Source organism: Chiloscyllium punctatum, chromosome 16 (genome assembly GCF_047496795.1).
Source record: "Chiloscyllium punctatum isolate Juve2018m chromosome 16, sChiPun1.3, whole genome shotgun sequence".
NCBI lineage: Eukaryota > Metazoa > Chordata > Chondrichthyes > Orectolobiformes > Hemiscylliidae > Chiloscyllium > Chiloscyllium punctatum.
Genome location: NC_092754.1, coordinates 32,952,566 through 32,972,104, shown reverse-complemented (window position 1 = coordinate 32,972,104; position 19,539 = coordinate 32,952,566). Strand labels below are relative to the sequence as shown.

Sequence of the window (19,539 nt, the reverse complement as noted above, 5' to 3'; positions counted from 1 at the left end):
GTTCCTCATATGCTGACTGACCTGCTTTTCCAGCTCCACATCTATTAACTTTGGTTTTCAGCATCTGCAGTCCTTACTATCTCCTACAGAATATAAATTCCCTGACTGGGGCCGTAAACCTGGTCCAGTCAGGGAGCCCTGGTTGACAGACATAACCAGAATGTTGCGGAGGGGGGAGAGCAGATCTGAAGACCTCCTCATGGGTCTGCTCCTGGACCTGGCCAAACTGGCCATAAAGAGGTCCAGGCATCGCGCAGTGGAGGGGGTTGTTAGGGCCAACTGCCTGCCCCTCTTCCGCGGTTATGTTAGAGCCCGGGTGTCTCCGGAGAAGGAGCACGCTGTGTCCACCAACACCCTGGAGTTCTTCAGGGAGAGGTGAGCGCCACAGAGAGTGGAGTGCATTATTTCCCCTTCCAACTCTATTTTGATTTAATCCCTGCCCTGCCCTTCACTGTTTGATCACGCAGCATTGCCCATTGATGAGAAGGGCACTGCTTGTCACTGGCCACTCGGGTGTTTCTTTGCTTCCTGGTGGTGGAATATAAATAAAGATTTACAAACTTGTTATTCGTTGTTGTGTCCGACACCTACACACACACACGACAAAAATAAAAGAAAAAAAAAGAAAAAAGAAAATAAACAGGAGTGTCAGTAGTCCTGTTCTCTACGAGCTCTGAGCTATCTGGGTCTGTGTCATGTACTGTGCACATGTAAATAAAGAGTGACTTGGTGACGGGATACTGGCCTTCATGGAGTTACTTCAGTAAAGGTCCTAATACTGATCCCTGGGAACTCCAGTACTAAACCTTTATTTCACCATTATTGTGCTGTTTCCTATCACTCAGCCAATTTTATCTCGCTCTTGCTGCTTTGGCTTTAATTCCATGAGCTATAGCTTTGCTCACCAGTCTGCTGTGTGGCACTGTACCAAATTCCTTCTAGACTTCCATGTGCACAACATCAATAGCATTGACTTAATCCTGAAAACATTCCAGCGAGTTAATTAAACACAATTTGCCATTAAGAAAAATCAAGCTGTCTCTCCCTAATTAACCTGCACTTGTGCATGTGACTGTTAATTTTCTCCCTCATTATTGTTTCCAGAAGTTTCCCAACCTCTTAGTCTGTCGTTGCTTGACCTTTTTTGAACAAGACGGTAACAATTTCAAGTCTCCAGACCTTTGGCATCAATCCTCAACCTGAGGAAGACTGAATAATTGTTGCCAGTGCCTCTGCAATTTCCATTTTCAATTCCCTCAGTATCTTTAATGCATCTCATCCAGTCTTGTTAACTTTTAAGTACAGATAGTCTGTACAACACCTCCATGTTTTAAACCCTCATAGTGACTTAATTTCTTCCTATGGGACCATGGCCTATGGTGAATTGTAGGGAGAGGTGAAAAACATTTGTTTAATCCTTCAGCCTTGCCCTATATCTTCATGTATAAAACCTTTTTAAACCCTCATTACACAGTCCATACTTTTTTGCACATCTCTGTAACTTCCTTGCAGATTTGTTCATCTACATCCTTCCCACTGGTTGGTGACCTTTAGACTTAGCTCACAAAGTATTTTACATATACGTCCTGGTGGAATCGTCTATCATGCCCTCTGTCTGACTTACTTTTTTTGTATTACTTAATGTCTGTCTGAAAAAAGGTCACTGGACCTGAAACATTAACTTTTTTTTTCTCCACAGATACTGCCAGGTCTGCTGTATTTTTCTAGTAATTTCTGTTTTTGATTCATATCTGTCAGTACATTGAATTTTAAAACCTTTGGTTGTATTTGCAAAATATATCTTGGTTTGAGACTCACTCAACTTCTAGAATTTCTTCCAGCCTTATGTTGAAACCCTTGAGTAAGTTTCTTTACTCCTGCATTACATTTATTTGGTCTGTTGATGTTCTGCCATCCCGTAACCTTTCAGCTCCTGGACCTATTTCGATTCAATATTTGCCACCTTTCTCCTTGTCTTTAAAGGTTTCCTCTAACTTATTCTCCAGATTATTATCTCACCCTGAAGCTCCATGGCAATGTTGTATTGTTATCCCACTGCTGCAAAGAATCTAATTTTCTTTACCTGAATGTTGCCTCCAGGCCAGCATCTTACTGGTTCCTAGAGACTGGTGAAATACAGATGCTTATAATGGTGGCTTGTTACAATACTGAATGTTGACCATACCACAGAATCTCTGTCCGAAGATTTTTTTCATTTTCCACTCTGGTGTTTCATATTCTGTAACAACTTATTTGGTGAAATATGTGATGCAATGATTTATATATCTTGTCCCCTCTGTACACTGACTGTGCATCTTTACTCTAACCATGGAAGAGCAAGGCAATAATTTTTCCACCCTATATAAGACATTCTGAGAATACAGGTGTGAAGTAGCTTTTGCATTTGCGGCTGCTTGGGGGAGCTGGATGAAATCCATGCAGAAGATTAGCTCTTGCAGAAGATGCAGGATCAGTTCATTCCTAAAAGGAAGAAAGATCCCAGGAGGAGACATGGGCGGCCGTGGCTGACAAGGGAAGTAAAGAAACATATAAGGTTAAAAGAGAAAAAGTATAACTTAGCGAAGATAAGCGGGAAAACGGAGGACTGGGAAGCTTTTAAAGAACAACAGAGGATTAGTAAGAAGGAAATACGCAGAGAAAAAATGAGGTACGAAGGTAAACTGGCCAAGAATATAAAGGAGGATAGTAAAAGCTTTTTTAGGTATGTCCAAGGCAAAAAAATGGTTAGGACAAAAATTGGGCCCTTGAAGACAGAAGCAGGGGAATATATTACTGGGAACGAAGAAATGGCAGAGGAATTAAATGGGTACTTCAGATCTGTGTTCACTGGGGAAGACACAAGCAATCTCCCTGAGGTAACAGTGGCTGAAGGACCTGAACTTAAGGGAATTTCTATTTGCCAGGATTTGGTGTTGGAGAGACTGTTAGGTCTGAAGGTTGATAAGTCTCCGGGACCTGATGGCCTGCATCCCAGGGTACTGAAGGAGGTGGCTCGGGAAATCGTGGATGCGCTGGTGATTATTTTCCAGAGTTCAATAGAATCGGGGTTGGTTCCTGAGGATTGGAGGGCGGCTAATGTTGTGCCACTTTTTAAGAAGGGTGGGCGGGAGAAAGCAGGAAATTATAGACCAGTTAGTCTGACCTCAGTGGTGGGAAAGATGCTGGAGTCTATTATAAAGGATGAAATTACGGCACATCTGGATAATAGTAACAGGATAGGACAGAGTCAGCATGGATTTATGAAGGGGAAATCATGCTTGACTAATCTTCTTGAATTTTTTGAGGATGTAACTCGGAAGATGGACGAGGGAGATCCAGTGGATGTAGTGTACCTGGACTTTCAGAAAGCTTTTGATAAAGTCCCACACAAGAGGTTAGTGAGTAAAATTAGGGCGCACGGGATTGGGGGCAAAGTACTAGATTGGATAGAGAATTGGTTGGCTAACAGGAAACAAAGGGTAGTGATTAACGGCTCCATTTCGAAATGGCAGGCAGTGACCAGTGGGGTACCGCAGGGATCCGTGCTGGGACCGCAGCTTTTTACAATATATGTAAATGATATAGAAGATGGTATCAGCAATAACATTAGCAAATTTGCTGATGACACAAAGCTAGGTGGTAGGGTGAAATGTGATGAGGATGTTAGGGGATTACAGGGTGACCTGGACAAGTTAGGTGAGTGGGCAGATGCATGGCAGATGCAGTTTAATGTGGATAAATGTCTGGTTATCCACTTTGGTGGCAAGAACAGGAAGGCAGATTACTACCTCAATGGTATCAAATTAGGTAAAGGGGCTGTTCAGAGAGATCTGGGTGTTCTTGTCCACCAGTCAATGAAGGCAAGCATGCAGGTACAGCAGGTCGTGAAGAAGGCTAATAGCATGCTGGCCTTCATAACAAGAGGGATTGAGTATAGAAGCAAAGAGGTGCTTCTGCAGCTGTACAGGGCCCTGGTGGGACCACACCTGGAGTACTGTGTACAGTTCTGGTCTCCAAATTTGAGGAAAGACATTCTGGCTATTGAGGGAGTGCAGCGTAGGTTCACGAGGTCAATTCCTGGAATGGCAGGATTGCCTTACACGGAAAGACTGAAGCGACTGGGCTTGTATACCCTTGAGTTTAGAAGACTGAGAGGGGATCTGATTGAAACGTATAGGCTTATGAAAGGACTGGACACTCTGGCAGGAGGGAACATATTTCCGTTGATGGGGGAGTGCCGAACCAGAGGACACAACTTAAAAATACGGGGTAGACCATTTAGGACAGAGATGAGGAGAAACTACTTCACACAGAGAGTGGTGGCTGTGTGGAATGCTCTGCCCCAGAGGGCAGTGGAGGCCCAGTCTCTGGATTCTTTTAAGAAAGAATTGGATAGAGCTCTTAAAGATAGTGGAGTCAAGGGGTATGGAGATAAGGCTGGAACAGGATACTAATTAGGAATGATCAGCCATGATCATATTGAATGGCGGTGCAGGCTCGAAGGGCAGAATGGCCTACTCCTGCATCTATTGTCTATTGTCTATTGTCTATTGTCAATGCAACGATTCCAACTTGAAAATGGGCATGTTTAGACATTTGGTTGGGGTTAGCTGTGACTGTTTTCATTCTCAGTCAAAATATCTGGTTAATATTCACTGTCTTGACCAATAAATGAAGAATGGCCAACCATATGCAATAATGGAAGGTTTTTATGTAGCAGTATTCTCATGGTTATGGGTAGGTAAGAGAGAAAACTGAGCCAACACCACTGCCTTCTTTGGCTCAGTAGCAAAACTTCTGCCCCTTAATTAGAAGGGTTTGCATTTGTACTGTACTTCAGAGTCTTGTACTCACAATCTTAGGTAATTCTTCAGTACAGCACTCAGACTGTGGATCTTTTTCATTACATGAATGAGTGGCTCATCATTGTATTTACACACAAGCTATGGGTTGGAATCAGAATACTTGAATTAGTTTGACATGATTTGGATATGCCAGTGTTGGACTGGGGTGGACAAAGTCAGAAGTCTCACAACACCAGGTTATAGTCCAACAAGTTCATTTAAAATCACAAGCTTTTGGAGCACTGCTCTTTTGTCGGGTGAAGTGTGACATTTGATATGTGCATTCCTGTTTCAAATTAGTTTGTAGTACAAGGACTAACCAGACAAATATCAACTCCATCCTGACATACAATTACAATTTAATTGATAACTTGTCTTTGGTGTCCCAGTTCCTCAGTTAAGTTGTAGATAACTGATGTTTGGTGCAGTGGTCAGAAAGGGATCAATCTTTATCTTTGGTCTGTACTGTGTTAACCAAATCATAACTGATACAGTTTTCACTCAAATCTATACTTAAGCCCTGTTTATCATTTCATGAAAAACCACTCGGGTCTTTGTTTAGTGGGCACTGAAGCCATTTGGGGTATGACTACGTCAAATTCAACCTATAAACTTCTGTTTATTAATCCAATGGATTAATAATACACTGGCTAAGGCTTTTAATTAAAATGTTTGAACAGAAAGGAAGAGAAACAGTACATGTTGGCAATAATTGGAAGTGTAACTCAGTTTCCCCAAGGATTATGATGATGAAACTTTAAATATAATTCAGAAAGGAATGCAGATGAATATAAACAAGTTTAAGAACCAGCTATGTTCATATATATCCCTCCCTACACTGACACCATTTAAACTGAGTCAAGGTCACACTAATTAAATCAGTGCGTGTTGAACCTCTCCCTTTCACTGCCCTTTGGTTCTCAATTCTGAAACAATATCTTCCAAGCAGTAATTTTACAGATATCCTTATTGTGAGGACAGCAGTGAACCATCCCATTATTGTCCTCCTGCCAACTACATCATTCAGATCATTGAAGGGAAGACTTTCTTAATCCCTCCTTTGTGTGTTATTCCCTTGGGGAAATGCTGACTTTGGTGCAGTGTTTCCATGAAATTGGAACTATATGTTCCTGCTAAATGTTGATGAACTTTGTCAAAAATTCAGATGTTTGTTCAAAAATAGCAGCAGAACAACAATAAGCAACTCCTGCCCTAGACTCAGGAGGGTCACTGGACTCGAAACATTAACTCTGACTTCTTTTCACTGACGCCGCCAGATCTGCTGAGTTTCCCCAGCAATTCCTATTTTTGTTGAAGAAGAAAGCCTAGATCGGAGAGAATGGGGACTACGAGAGGGTGAAAATGAGTTTGCTGAGAGCAAACCATGTTGTGATAGGACCGGGGGTGTGTAGGCACATTGTAGACATAGAAGAAAGTGTTGAATCCCTAAAATTATTGAACTCTTTATTGAGGTCCTGTTTCTCCTGTTATGACAACAAGACAGCTGCATATTCACTTTTAGGGACACCTCTATTGAAAACAACACTGGTGATAAAGCACTGTTTGATAAATAAAAGTTGTTTCATCTGGCAATTAATTAGTTAAGGGCCAGGTGACTAACAAGTAAATCTTGTCCGCAGCTAGACATGGACTGTCGGATTATTATTGCCAGTGTCTAAAAGAGCTCATTGTTCATCCTTTAGGCTTGTTATCTCACACTAGTTTGCATGTAAGGTGACATATTGATTCAAAAACTTGCTGAAGTGTGCCTAAAAGTCATTGGTTTCATTGCTGCTTAAAGCACATACTGGTGCAGAGAGCATGCTCTATTTACTCCTACTGTAACTGCTCCCTGGGAGGGACTGCATGGTAGAAATGTAACTGTTGTTTCTAGGAACATAATTCGTTTTGTTTCAAAGCTTTTGATATACGTCTCACTTTTGCCCTGAAATATCATTGCCAACATGTGACCTTGTGAATGTAATGCACATTTACAGTGGCTCACAGATAGGCAGCGAGATGGTTAAGACATAACAAGTCTGTCAAGTTTCACCTGTTTCCTGTGGCAACAATCTCTAACTAGAGGTTTCACTACGTGTATGAACAACCCTCGTTCAGCTCAAAATGTTTCTAAACCACCCCCCGCCCCATCCACCGAATCGTTTCCAATAACTTGACCTTGCTGAATGCATCGCAGTTAATAGTTACACTTCCTGCAAAATAGTAACAATGTTGTAACAATCTTTTAAAAAAATGTATTTGAATCATTCCATACCTCTCCTTCCTTGAGAAAGACTAACGTTTGCTTCAGCTACTCTCCAGTAACAAAGAATCAACCGTTACTGTTTATCACTCAACAGTGTTAACATCACTGACCCCCCTCCAACCCCCAAACATCAACACTGTGGTCGCCACTGAGCAGATTACCTAAGTGGATCAGCTTTGTACTGTGGCTGCAAGAGCAGGCATAATGCTGAGAATACTACAGCACTCATCTCTTGACTCCCGAAAGCCTTTCCACCATCAAGACACAAGTCAGGAATGTGATAGAACACTCTCCACTTCATTCGGTGAGTGCAGCTCTAACAAAACTCAAGAATCTTAACACCATCCAAGATGGAATATCTCCAATTAGAATTGGAGGTCTACAGCATGAATGCAGGCCCTTTGGCCCAACTTGCTCATGCTGCCCATTTTTCACAATTTAAACTCGTCCCATTTGCCTGCATTTGGTCCATATCCCTCCATACCTATCCCATCCATGTACCTGTCTAAATGTTTCTTAAATGACAAAATTGTACTCACTTTCACCTCTACCTCTGGCAGTCTGTTCTAGAGATTCAACAGCCTCTGTGTGGGGAAATAAAACCCCTCTGGACCCTTTTGTATCTCATCCCTCTCACCTTAAATCTATGCCGTCTAGTTTTAGGCCCTTCTGCCATGGGGAAAAGCTGTCTGCTATCTAACGTATCTATGCCTCTATAAGGTCACCCCTCAGTCATTGCTCAGGGAAAAAGTCCCAGCATATCCAACCTTGCCTTATAACTAAAACCTTCTAGTCCAGTTAGCATTAAAGTAAATCTTTCCAGTTGAATAATATGCTTTCAATAGTAGGGTGACCAGAACTGCATGCAGTACTCCAAATGTGGCCTCAACAATGTCTTGTACAGTTGCAATAGTCAATGTTCTGACCAATGTAAGCTAGCTTGCCAAGAGCCTTCTTCACCGCCCTGTCTACCTGTGACTCCATTTTTAAGGAGCTATGAACCTCTACCCCAAGATCTCTTTGTTCTATAACACGCCCCAAGGCCCTACCATTAACTGTGTAAGCCCTGACCGGGTTTGCTTTACCAAAATGCATGTATCTAAATTAAACTCTACCTATCTTTCCTCAGTCCACTGGCCCAGTTGATCAAAATCTCACTGCATTCCCAGATAAACTTCTTCACTGTCCATGATACCACTAATCTTGATATCATCTGCAAATTTACTAATCATACCCCTAAATTCTCATCAAAATCATTATAGAAATGATAAATAGCAGTGGAAAAGCAATCCCTGTGGCACACTGCTGGTCACAGGCCTCCAGTTTGAAAAGCAACCCTCTACCACCACTCTCTTCTATCTTCAAGCCAATTTTATATCCAATTGGCTACCTCTCTCTGGACCTCGTAAGATTTAACCTTACTCAAAAACCTACCATGTGATACCTTGTCAAAGACCTTGCTAAATTCCATGTTGACAACGTCTACTGCACTGCTCTCATCTATTTTCTTGATTGGTTAGAAACCCCATCCAACACATTGAACATTTCATCCTTCATCACCTATGACAGAGGTATGAACCAGTGATAAGATGCCCTATAGCAATTCTTCCTTCCCCATCATCTTCCAAACTCAAGGCTGCTGCCATCTAGAAGGACAAGGGCAGGAGATATATTGGAACACCACTACCTGCAAGTTCTCTTTCAGGGCATACCAGGGAATATGTGGCTGTCCTTCCACTGCCACAGGGTTAAAATCCTTCTGTACAATTATATGTCCATTTACACCAGAAGGGCTGAGTGGTTCAAGATGGTGGCTCACCATCACCTGTTTATGGACAATTAAATATGACCTTGTCATCAAGACTCAAATCCAAAGAATGGATAGAAAAGGGATGAAATGTTGAGGGTGGACTTCTTCATGAGGTGGATAAGAAACTAGTTCTGAAAGGTAGAAGGAATGAGAACTCCAACTTCTTGTCTGCAAGCACTGGGTCTAGCAAAGACATTTGTATGCTTGGGGGATGGGCTGGGAGTAGTCAATGATATAGAAGAGAGATCACACAGGAAAGGTTTGGCTCAGAGGGCAGAAGAAATTTGCAGAAAAATTAATGTCATTTGAGATCAAGTTATTGATTCGAAAATGTTGGGTTTGGGCCTGAGGAGGTGGAGGATGTTACAGCCAATCATCTCCTAAAATCAGTCATTAGGTTGCCAAACAGCAGGGACTACATTGGATTTTGAATCTCATTTCCATGGGAAAATACCTCCCTTCAGTCTCACCCAGCTTATAAGTAATTTATACTGACGAGAACTATATTATTTAGACATGGGTCTTCTGGTCAATATAATGTTACGATCAACGCTACACAAAGCATCAGGAGAACTGCAATAATATCAGAGTGTTTTGAATATATCCGTTGCAATGAAACGACACTCATGCTTGTTTTAAACATTGCCTCTACTCCACATTTTCCAAGTTATTTCATATTTACAGCATTGGCAATTTAACGTTTTTGTTTGTTATTCTCATTCTTTCGCCTTTTATATTATATGAACTTTGCATTATGGCTAGTTTTGCAATAATGACTTTAGTATTTATTATAAATCAGTTTAACAAGCTGAGGTAATTCATTTTGAGTTGAACGATTCTTTACTTGCTTTTATCTCCTCTTCTCTCTCAGGTGCTGACTTATGCTGGGATACAGTTCAGCAAGCTTAGTGGGGCGATGGCTTTAGGTGAACACTGAACAATGGTGGGGCTGTTCAAACATCATAGACTTCACTGCCAGCCTATCCCTGTCCTCATGACTGTATCGTCTAACAATTGTTGGATAGGCGTGAAAAGACAAATATTATAGCCATGTGAAATACATTAGAAGAAATTACAGGAAAGACTGAAATAGGTGGTGGGACAAATAGATGAGTTTGTCAATTTAGGACAAAATACAACAAAAGATGGTAGATGTGACACAGACATTGGAGAGATAGAGATGTGTAAAGATGAAGCATGTGTTCACTACATAAACATTGAAGCAAAATACTTATAAGATGCTACATTCTATTCACTGTCCTGAATATCTCAAAACCCTGGGCACTAAGATCAGTGGAAGAAATTAGCAGCTTGTGAAAAGTGGAAGAAAGATGTATCCTTAAAAATTCCATACGTAGACTGTAAAACAAATGAAGGAGGACTTGAAATGGTAAGACCAAAACAAACTCTAAAATGTGACATCCAGGAAAGAATACAACAGCATTCCAGCCTCTAATTAGTGCTGAGAAGCTATAAAGATCCCTCCCACAAGGCAAAGTGGAGAGCTGCAATCTCAAGCTCATACGCATTGGTCAAAGGTCAAGCAGAGCACATTCAGCAAGCTATATCAGAAGATGACTACCTGCAACAGCTCAAGAAATCTTCATCTGTGGGCAAGTATCCAACATGTCCCCAAGACATCATGTTCTTTTTGGAGGAGAAAGTGAGGACTGCAGATGCTGGAGATCAGAGCTGAAAATGTGTTGCTGGAAAAGCGCAGCAGGTCAGGCAGCATCCAAGGAAAAGCGCAGCAGGGCTGGAGATCAGAGCTGAAAATGTGTTGCTGGAAAAGAGCAGCAGGAGCTGGAGATCTAGCTAGAACCCTTAATTCCTGAAGAAGGGCTCATGCCCGAAACGTCGATTCTCCTGCTCCTTGGATGCTGCCTGACCTGCTGCGCTTTTCCATCAACACATTTTCAGATCATGTTCTTTTTGGTAACTCAGAGACAACTAGGACTATCCAGGAATGTAGTCTTCGAAGGTAAACAAAATCATATTTCACCAAATTACACATCAAGAGATGCCAGACTGTATACAAATACAAATGGGCACAGAAAAACCGAGAGGCTGGTGCATAAATCTATTTATTGATCTGGTATAAGGACATTGATTAACTAATACAGACATGGGAAAGCCAACAAATCCATCAACCTCAACTATTGAGAGAATCTTTCCTTCCACACAATTCCTTCTGAGCTATGATGTTTTCCATAACATAAGAAGATAAGAAGTTGGAGCAGGAGTAGGCCATCTGGCCCACTGAGCCTGCTCTGCCATTGAGTACAATCATGACTGCTCTTTTTTGTGGACTCAAGCTCCACTTACCTGCCTGCTCACCAGAACCCTTAATTCCTTTACTATTCAAAAAAAATCCATCTATCTTTGCCTTAAAACATTCAACCAGATAGCCTCAACTGCTTCACTGGACAGGGAATTCCACAGATTCACAACCCTTTGAATGAAGAAGTTTCCCCTCAATTCATTCTTAAATCTGCTCCTCCTTATTTTGAGAATATGCCTCCTAGTTCTAGTTTCATCTGCCAATGGAAACAACCTCCCTGCTTCTATTTTATCAATTCACTTCATAATTTTATATGTTTCCATAAGACTGCACTCCCATTCTTCCAAATTCCAATGAGTATAGTCCAAGTCTACTCATCTCTCGTCCAACCCTGACAATTATGGAATCAACCTAGTGAACCTCCTCTACATTGCCAGTACATACTTTCTCAAGCAAGGAGACCAAATTTGTAAACAGTACTCCAGGTGTGGCCTCACCAGCACCCTATGCAACTGCAGCATAACCTCTGTTTTTAAACTCCAACTGACTAGCAATGAAGGGCAATATTCCATTTGCCTTCTTAATTACTTGCTGCACCTGCAAACCAACTTTTTGTGATTCATGCACAAGGTCACCCAGGTCCCTCTGCAACTTTTCACCATTTAAATAATAGTCCATTTTGCTGTTATTCCTTTAAAAATGGATGACCTCATACTTAGCAAATTGTACTCCTTCTGACAGGTTTTTGCTCACTCATCCACTGCAGACTTTCCGTGTCATCTGCACACTTTGCTCTAACACTCAGTTTAGTGTCATCTTCAACATTTGATATGCCACAATTGGTCCCAACTCTAAATCATCTATGTAAATTGTAAACAATTGCGGTCCCAACATTGATCCCTGAGGCACATGACTAGACACTGATCGCCAACCAGAAAATCACTCATTTATCCCCATTCTTTGTTTTCTGTTAGTTAACTTATCTTTTATCCATGCTAATACATTGCCCATAACATTGTGCACCTTTATCTTAGGCAGCAGCCTTTCGTGCAGCACCTTGTTGAATATCTTCTTGAAATCCAGATACATCACATCCACTGGTTCCCCATTGTCCAACATGCTTGGCATGTCCTCAAAGAATTCCAGGAAATTAGTTAAACATAACCTGTCTCTCATGAACTCATGCTGTGTCTGCCTAATATTTGTCGGAATCTTTGCTATCTGTTTTTTATATTCTGAGCTAGTTTACTCTCATAATCTATTTGATTTTTCTTTACAGTTTTCTTCGTGGCTTTGTGTTGACCTCTAAAAAATTCTCAATCCCCTAATTTCCCAATGCCCTAATTTCCCTCTAATCTTTGCCACTTTGCCACTTTCTGTGCATTTGCTTTCAAAGACAAGATTACATCTAACGTCTATTTCACAAAATTCCCTTTTGCATTACAATATGTAACTGTGGTTAACATATTCACCACTATGTTCAGTACATCTGGCGTACCTCAACAAATTGTGTGTGTCAATGGTCTGCAGTATATTAATGCACCATTCTGAGACATGAGCAGGAAATGGGATATTCAACATGTTATCTCATCTACTCACTACCCTCAGTTAAATCGTCTTGCAAAATGCAATGGCTGTACTGTGATCATTAAGTGTAAAGCAACTGGACAAAGTTTTCAAATAATTATGTTAATTCTATGTGCTACTTCTCTAGGCAATGGTTTACGATCACCAGCATCTCTCACAATTTGGAGGCAAACCCATGCAGTTGTTCCTATCCAAACCCTCTCCAAGCAATTGTAGAGTACAACACGTTGTTGGAAAGAAGAGAGAAAATAATACAAGAGCATGGTCAATGAGTACGCAAACAGGTGTACTAAACTGGAACAGGACAAATGTATGAGTTCAACAATTTCATACAAACATGAATTCATGTAAAGAAACTAGTAGTGCCCACTGTAGGTTACATGGCATTATAATGATCATTGTCAAGTCCTATGTAAAAAAAATGTCATATCCAAGTTGCGTATCGTAAACCACTCACCACACAGGATAATGGCTCTGACACTGACAATAAACCTAATATGAGACAACAACGACACATCTACAATAAATGATACACATTCATCCTTGATGAAATATAGCTCTCGCAGAATGATGCTACACCGTCACATCGTGATAACTGTACAAAGATCTGGTTGTGTCGTATACTCGTCAAGATATTATCTGAGTCTATAGGTATATCTATTATCATCCTATATTCTATATTCATGTTTATTGAAAAACAGGCTCCCATTCTTTAAATGGAAAAGTGAGGGACTTTGCATTGTGGCATAGATTTCAGATAAAACAGACCTGTACCTTTAAAACCCTTACATGACATCACGACCTGTGATGTTCCAGTACAAAGGTTACCTTCAATGATTCTCTTTGTATCATGGAATGATTCAGCTGATGTGTCTCTAACATCAGTAAGCACAGAACCTAAACTATGGATTGAAGTCTGTGATATTGTATTGCAAATATTTAGTGATGTAAATAAACTTGAGGATACCGACAGTCTCCAGGTTGCAAAGGTCTTCTGTTCTTGAATCTGCTCACATGTCAGTTTGTACACAAATCGGAAGGAGATAGTAAGGACTGCACATGCTGAAGACTCAGAGTCGATAAAGTGTGGTGCTGGATAAAGCACAGCAGGCCAGGCAGCTCCTGAGGAGCAGGAGAGTCGACGTAATGGGCAAGACCTTCATCAGGACACAAGTCAGAACACAATGCAGGACAATAGAAAATAGCTGTTTGTGAGTATGTGGAAACAGTTATATATTGGATCTTTAAAATTAACATTAATACACCTCTATATGGGATCATGTTTGGAAGTACAAGTGCTCATAATTCAGATATTTGTAAAATGGGGGTAAAATGGTTTGTAAAAACCCTCTGTATCTGAATTGTCAACCACCCAGTTTCGTGGTATATATTGTACAGGCTAATGTGGTAAACCACAAAATGCACCCTGACTCTGAGTACAAACATGGGTAAACCACTCCCAATTCGCAATTTTAATCCAAATAGTAATACATCATTTCAACATGAATTTATCTAACAAATCCATTGTATTAAAATATCAGTAAAATGATTTACCTTAAGAAACCAGTACACCCACATCAAGTACTTCTCCATTTGTAATTATTCTATTTTTAGCTTGCAGTATTTTCTTGACTCAGTCCTGTACTGGTAATGTCTGAAACATTAAACTGGGATTTTTCTTTTAAGTTTGAGAGCAATTTGGCAGCTAATCGTAACGTAGCAATTAGGAGGCACCAATTAGGAAGCACACACACATATAAGTCTATGCGGTGAATTTGCATTTGCAGATACACTGTACATTCTCTTTTGCTCAAAAAGCACACAGTCAATCAGTCAGTGCGACATTCTATAAATTCATACTTTGGAAATAAAACCAGTCTGACTCTAGGTTGGTAGACAGACAGACTCGAACCTCACAGCTTTAATGCATTGTCTGAGCTGAGATGACACCTTTATTTTATATACTGATAAAACCTTAAGTTAGCTCGGCATTGTGACTTAAAAAAATTCTAGGATTTACATATTAATCAATCCCCATTCTAAGTAATTAATAACAACAGCCATCTAGGTTTGTCTAAGACATTGTACCAGTTGTATGACAATTTGATCTTTTACTTATGAATTCTGTGTTCTATGTATCCCACCCCTGCACTCTGAAAGCTTGTACTTTCAAGCAAACCTGTTGGACGATAACCTGGTGTTATGTCATCTTTAACTTTGTCCACCCCAGTCCAAAACCAGCACCTCCACATCATGCAAGTAAATAGTCATGGTAATAAAAATACAAAGTGCTGGAGAAACTCATCAGGTCTGGCAGCATCAGCAGAGAAAGAGAGAAACAGAGTTAATGTTTTGACAAATCACAATCTTGGTGATAGATGGTTATGGGTTTCAAAGCAGAACACAAGATCAAGCCCATTTAAGGTCAGTTTAGATCAACAATGAGGGATTGACTGAGGACACAGTGAATCAAGGCATAAAGTATGTGATGCATTGACAGAAAAATATTGTTTCATTTTTCTGGGTCATAAGCTGGGAGAAGTTCTTATTTAGTCAGGTGTTGATGCAGACAGCATGCAGGTAATTGGAGACAGGTTAGAGGAGTGGTAAATCTGGGTATTATATTATGAAAGCTGAGTCCATGCCTACAAATGTTGTTAAGGAGCAATGTGTAACGAAGCAGGAGGAGGGAGCAAATGATAGGTCCTTAAGGAAACCCAGGAGATGAAAACAAAGCGACGCAAAGTAAAACTAGTACTGGAATCACACTGGCTGCCGTGAGACAGGTAGGAATTGAATTTCATGGAGACAGATAATAATGAAGTATGTTAGAGGAATAGGAAATGGTCAGCTGCTTTGAATAGTGTTGATGTGCCAGTGAGCATACAAAGAGATAATCCAGCACAGAGACAAAGGAGGTTATTTATTATTTGGTTGTGAGCACGGAGAAAATCTAACTGAGGTAATTAGAAGAGGGAGCTTAGGTGTGTAGTGCTAAAGGATAGTAAAATGTTCCAGAACCTTAAAGAAGCAAGGTAAGTTAATAAGGATTTTTTAAAGTTGAAAATATTCACAATTGTGGTATTTAGCTTGAGTACAGAAGAACATCCCAGTTTGAATTTTTGGTCTGTGCTAAGCTCAGGAATTTCTCTGTTGAAGTGGCAGGTAAAGATGTTACAATAGTCTCTGAGAGGTGGTTTACAGAAGCATAAAGTCAGCCAGGATTCAGGGTAAGTTAGCTGAATTATTGTCCTGCAACCCTTGCTAGAAAACTTGAGGATGTTATTGCATGGTGAAATATTTGACTAGATTTATTGACTAAGCTGTTGTTGCTGCCTTTCTCAGATGAGGACTAGGCTTTAAACCAAATTGGAAATGTTTAATTGTGATCAAAATAACTCGAGAATAATGTCATCAATTCACAAAACGGTGTCTGGCACAAGGCTATTGATGTTTGCAAATGGACTTGCACAATAATGCAGAAACCAAGAAGTGGACTTTGAAATAAGAACAGAAAAACAGGTCAAGCAGCATTTGTGCCAAGAGAAACATTTCAGATCCTTGTCCTTTTGCCAAACTGTATTATGTTTCTGAAAATGTGGACCTTTCTGTTTGAGTTTCACTTCTGAAAATTAAAACCTAAAACCCATAATTGTTCCAGTTCAGATTAACAGATGAGGTTGGGATACTTGAGGATCAATGAATGGGTCATATCTAAGTAAAATCAATATAGAACAAGACAGAGTTGGGTGAAGGTAAAGGGGAAATAAATAACTGATTGGCCTTCTTGCATTGACTCTTTGATCAGGTTTATGAGATGTGGAAGCTGATGCACTGCTATTGAGCTGACCTCATTCATGCCTTTTAGGGAAGGAAATCTTTTGTTTTTACATGATCCAGCCTAGAAAAGGTCAGCAAGGCAGTCTATGTGTGGAACTGCAGGAGACGGGTGAGATACTAAACGAGTATTTTGCACCAATATTTAATGTGGAGGAAGACAAGGAAGTTAGAAATAAATAGTGGGGAAAGAAGTAGTGATATCTTGAAAAGTGTCCATATTACAGAAGAGGAGGTGTTGAATGTCATAAAATGCATAAAGGTGGATAAATCCCCAGGACCTGATCAGGTGTATCTTAGAACTCCGTGGGAAGCTAGGGAAGTGATTGCTGGGTCCCTTGCAGAGATATTTGTTTCATCGATAGTCACAGGTGAGGTGCTGGAAGACTGGAGGTCGGCTAACGTGATGCAACTGTTTAAGAAAGGTGGTAGGAAATGCCATGTAACTATAGATCGGTGAGCCTGACATCAGTGGTTGGGAAGTTGTAGAGGGGATTCTGAAATACAGGGTTTATATATAGTTGGAAAGGCAAGGACTGAATAGGGATAGTCAACATGGCTTTGAGTGTGGGAAGTCATGTCTCACTAACTTGATTGAGTTTTTTGAAGAAGTAATGAAGGGAATTGATGAGGGCAGAGCGGTGGACACTGTTTATATGGACTTCAGTAAGACCTTCAACAAGGTTCCACATGGGAGACCGGTTGGCAATGTTAGATCTCATGGAATCCAGAGAGAATTAGCCATTTGAATACAAAATTGTCTCAAAGGTAGGTGGTGGTAAAGGGTTGCTTTTTGGACTGGAGTCCTGTGACCAGTGGGTGTGCTGCAAGGATCAGTGCTGGGTCATTGTTATCAATGTTTTTGATGTGAATATAGGAGGTATGGTTAGTAAGTTTGCTGATGACACCAAAATTGACAGGGTAGGGGACAGCAAAAATGGTCATCTCAGAGTACTGATGGCACCTTGATCAGACAGCAGGTGGAATTTAGTTAAGATAAATGAGGTGTTGTAGTTTGGTAAGGTAAATCACTTATAACTTAATGGTAAGGTTCTGGGGAGTGTTGCCAACAAAGAGACCTTAGAGTGCAGGTTCATAGTTCCTTGAAAGCAGAGTCAAAAGTAGATAGGATAGTGAAGAAGGCATTCGATATGCTTGCCTCTATTGGTCAGTGCATTGAGTACAGGAGTTGGGAGATCATGTTGTGGCTGCACAAGACACTGATTAGGCCATTTTTGGAATACTGCATTCAATTCTGGTCTCCCTGCTATAGGAAAGATGTTATGAAACTTAAAAGAGTTCAGAAAAAATTTACAAGGATGTTGCTAGGGTTGGAGGGTTTGAACTATAGGGAGAGGCTAAATAGGCTGGGGCTATTTTCCCAGGACCCTAGGCTGAGGGGTGACTTTATTTAAGTTTATAAAATCACAAGGAGCATGGGTAGGATGAATAGGAAGGGCTTTGAGGGATATGGGTCAAATGCTGTCAAATGGGACTAGATTAATTTTGGATATCTGGTCAGTATGACGGGTTGGACAGAAAGTCCGTTTTCATGCTGTACATCTTATGATTCAGTCCCTGGGGAAAAAATAATGGTCGGCTCTTAATTGCAGTCTGAACTGCAAACTGCAGTTGCTCCAACTTGCAGATCATACTAGTTGAAAGAGGCTAGCAGCCTCCTTTTTTTAGGGCAATTCGTGCTGTCTTTACCAGTGATACTTACATCCAGAGAGTAAAGGCATATTAGTGGAGAAAGAGTTCCTCTTTGTTTTGCAGCAAGACCAGTTACCACCTTGTGCAGGTGTGGACTATGGTGATGGCTGCTTCACTTTCTCGAACAGAACCAAAGCCTGTTTGGTTGGTGGTGTTCAGTGGCTGTGACACTGCACCCCAACATGAGGCAACATCTTCAGGAGCGGATGGGGGCACCTTATCCACTCTTCTGATCCCTGATGCATTCTTCTGATCCACCTTCCTGATCTCAGATGCAATTCCCTGATTCGTGAGCCACTTCTCTGATTCCTAATGCAATCTTCTGGTCTATTCTCTTGACCCCTGATCCACTCTTCTGATCCCTGAGCCACGCCTGATCCACTCTCCTGATCCATTCATCTGATCCTGGAGCCACTCCAGATCTATGACCCAATCCTGACTCCTCTCCTGATCTCTAAGCCACTTCTGATTAACTCTCCTGATCCCTGAGCCACTCACCTGATCCATTCCCAATTTATTCTCGTGATCCCTAATCCATTCTCTTGATCCCTGATCCACTCCTGATCCGCTCTCCTGGTCCCTGAGCCACTCTCTTGATCTTTCAGTCACTAATCTGATCCATTCTCCTGAGCCCTGAGCCACTCCTGATCTATTCTCTTGATCCCTGAGCCACTTTCCTGTTCCACTCCCTTGATCCCTGATCCACTCCTGATCCACTCTCCTGGTCCACTTTCCTGATTCCTGAGCCACTTTCCTGTTCCACTCCCTTGATCCCTGATCCACTCCTGATCCACTTTCCTGATTCCTGAGCCACTTTCCTGTTCCACTCCCTTGATCCCTGAGCCACTCCTGATTCACTCTCCTGATCCCTGAGTCACTCCTGATCCACTCCCTTGATCCCTGATCCACTCCCTTGATCCCTGAGCCTCTCCTGATCCACTCCCTTGATCCCTGAGCCACCCCTGATCCACTCCCTTGATCCCTGAGCCTCTCCTGATCCACCCTCCTGATCCCTGAGCCACCCCTGATCCACTCCCTTGATCCCTGAGCCTCTCCTGATCCACACTCCTGATCCCTGATCCACTCCCTTGATCCCTGAGCTACCCCTGATCCACCCTCCTGATCCCTGAGCCACCCCTGATCCATTCCCTTGATCCCTGAGCCACCCCTGATCCATTCCCTTGATCCCTGAGCCATTCCT

General features: G+C 41.3%; 1 protein-coding gene across 3 annotated transcripts in view; it reads right to left on the bottom strand.

The window, feature by feature from the left end:
* The window catches only part of ap5b1 (adaptor related protein complex 5 subunit beta 1), a 173,918-nt gene that overhangs the window by 11,334 nt on the left and 143,045 nt on the right, over positions 1-19,539 (bottom strand). The window contains exon 1 of one of the 3 annotated variants that reach the window (XM_072586694.1): positions 7,120-8,522. The exons of the other annotated variants lie outside the window; for them this stretch is intronic. The gene's annotated coding sequence lies outside the window, so the exon portion shown is untranslated. Of the gene's footprint in view, positions 1-7,119; positions 8,523-19,539 lie in introns of those variants that run through there. 3 annotated transcript variants of the gene reach the window in all.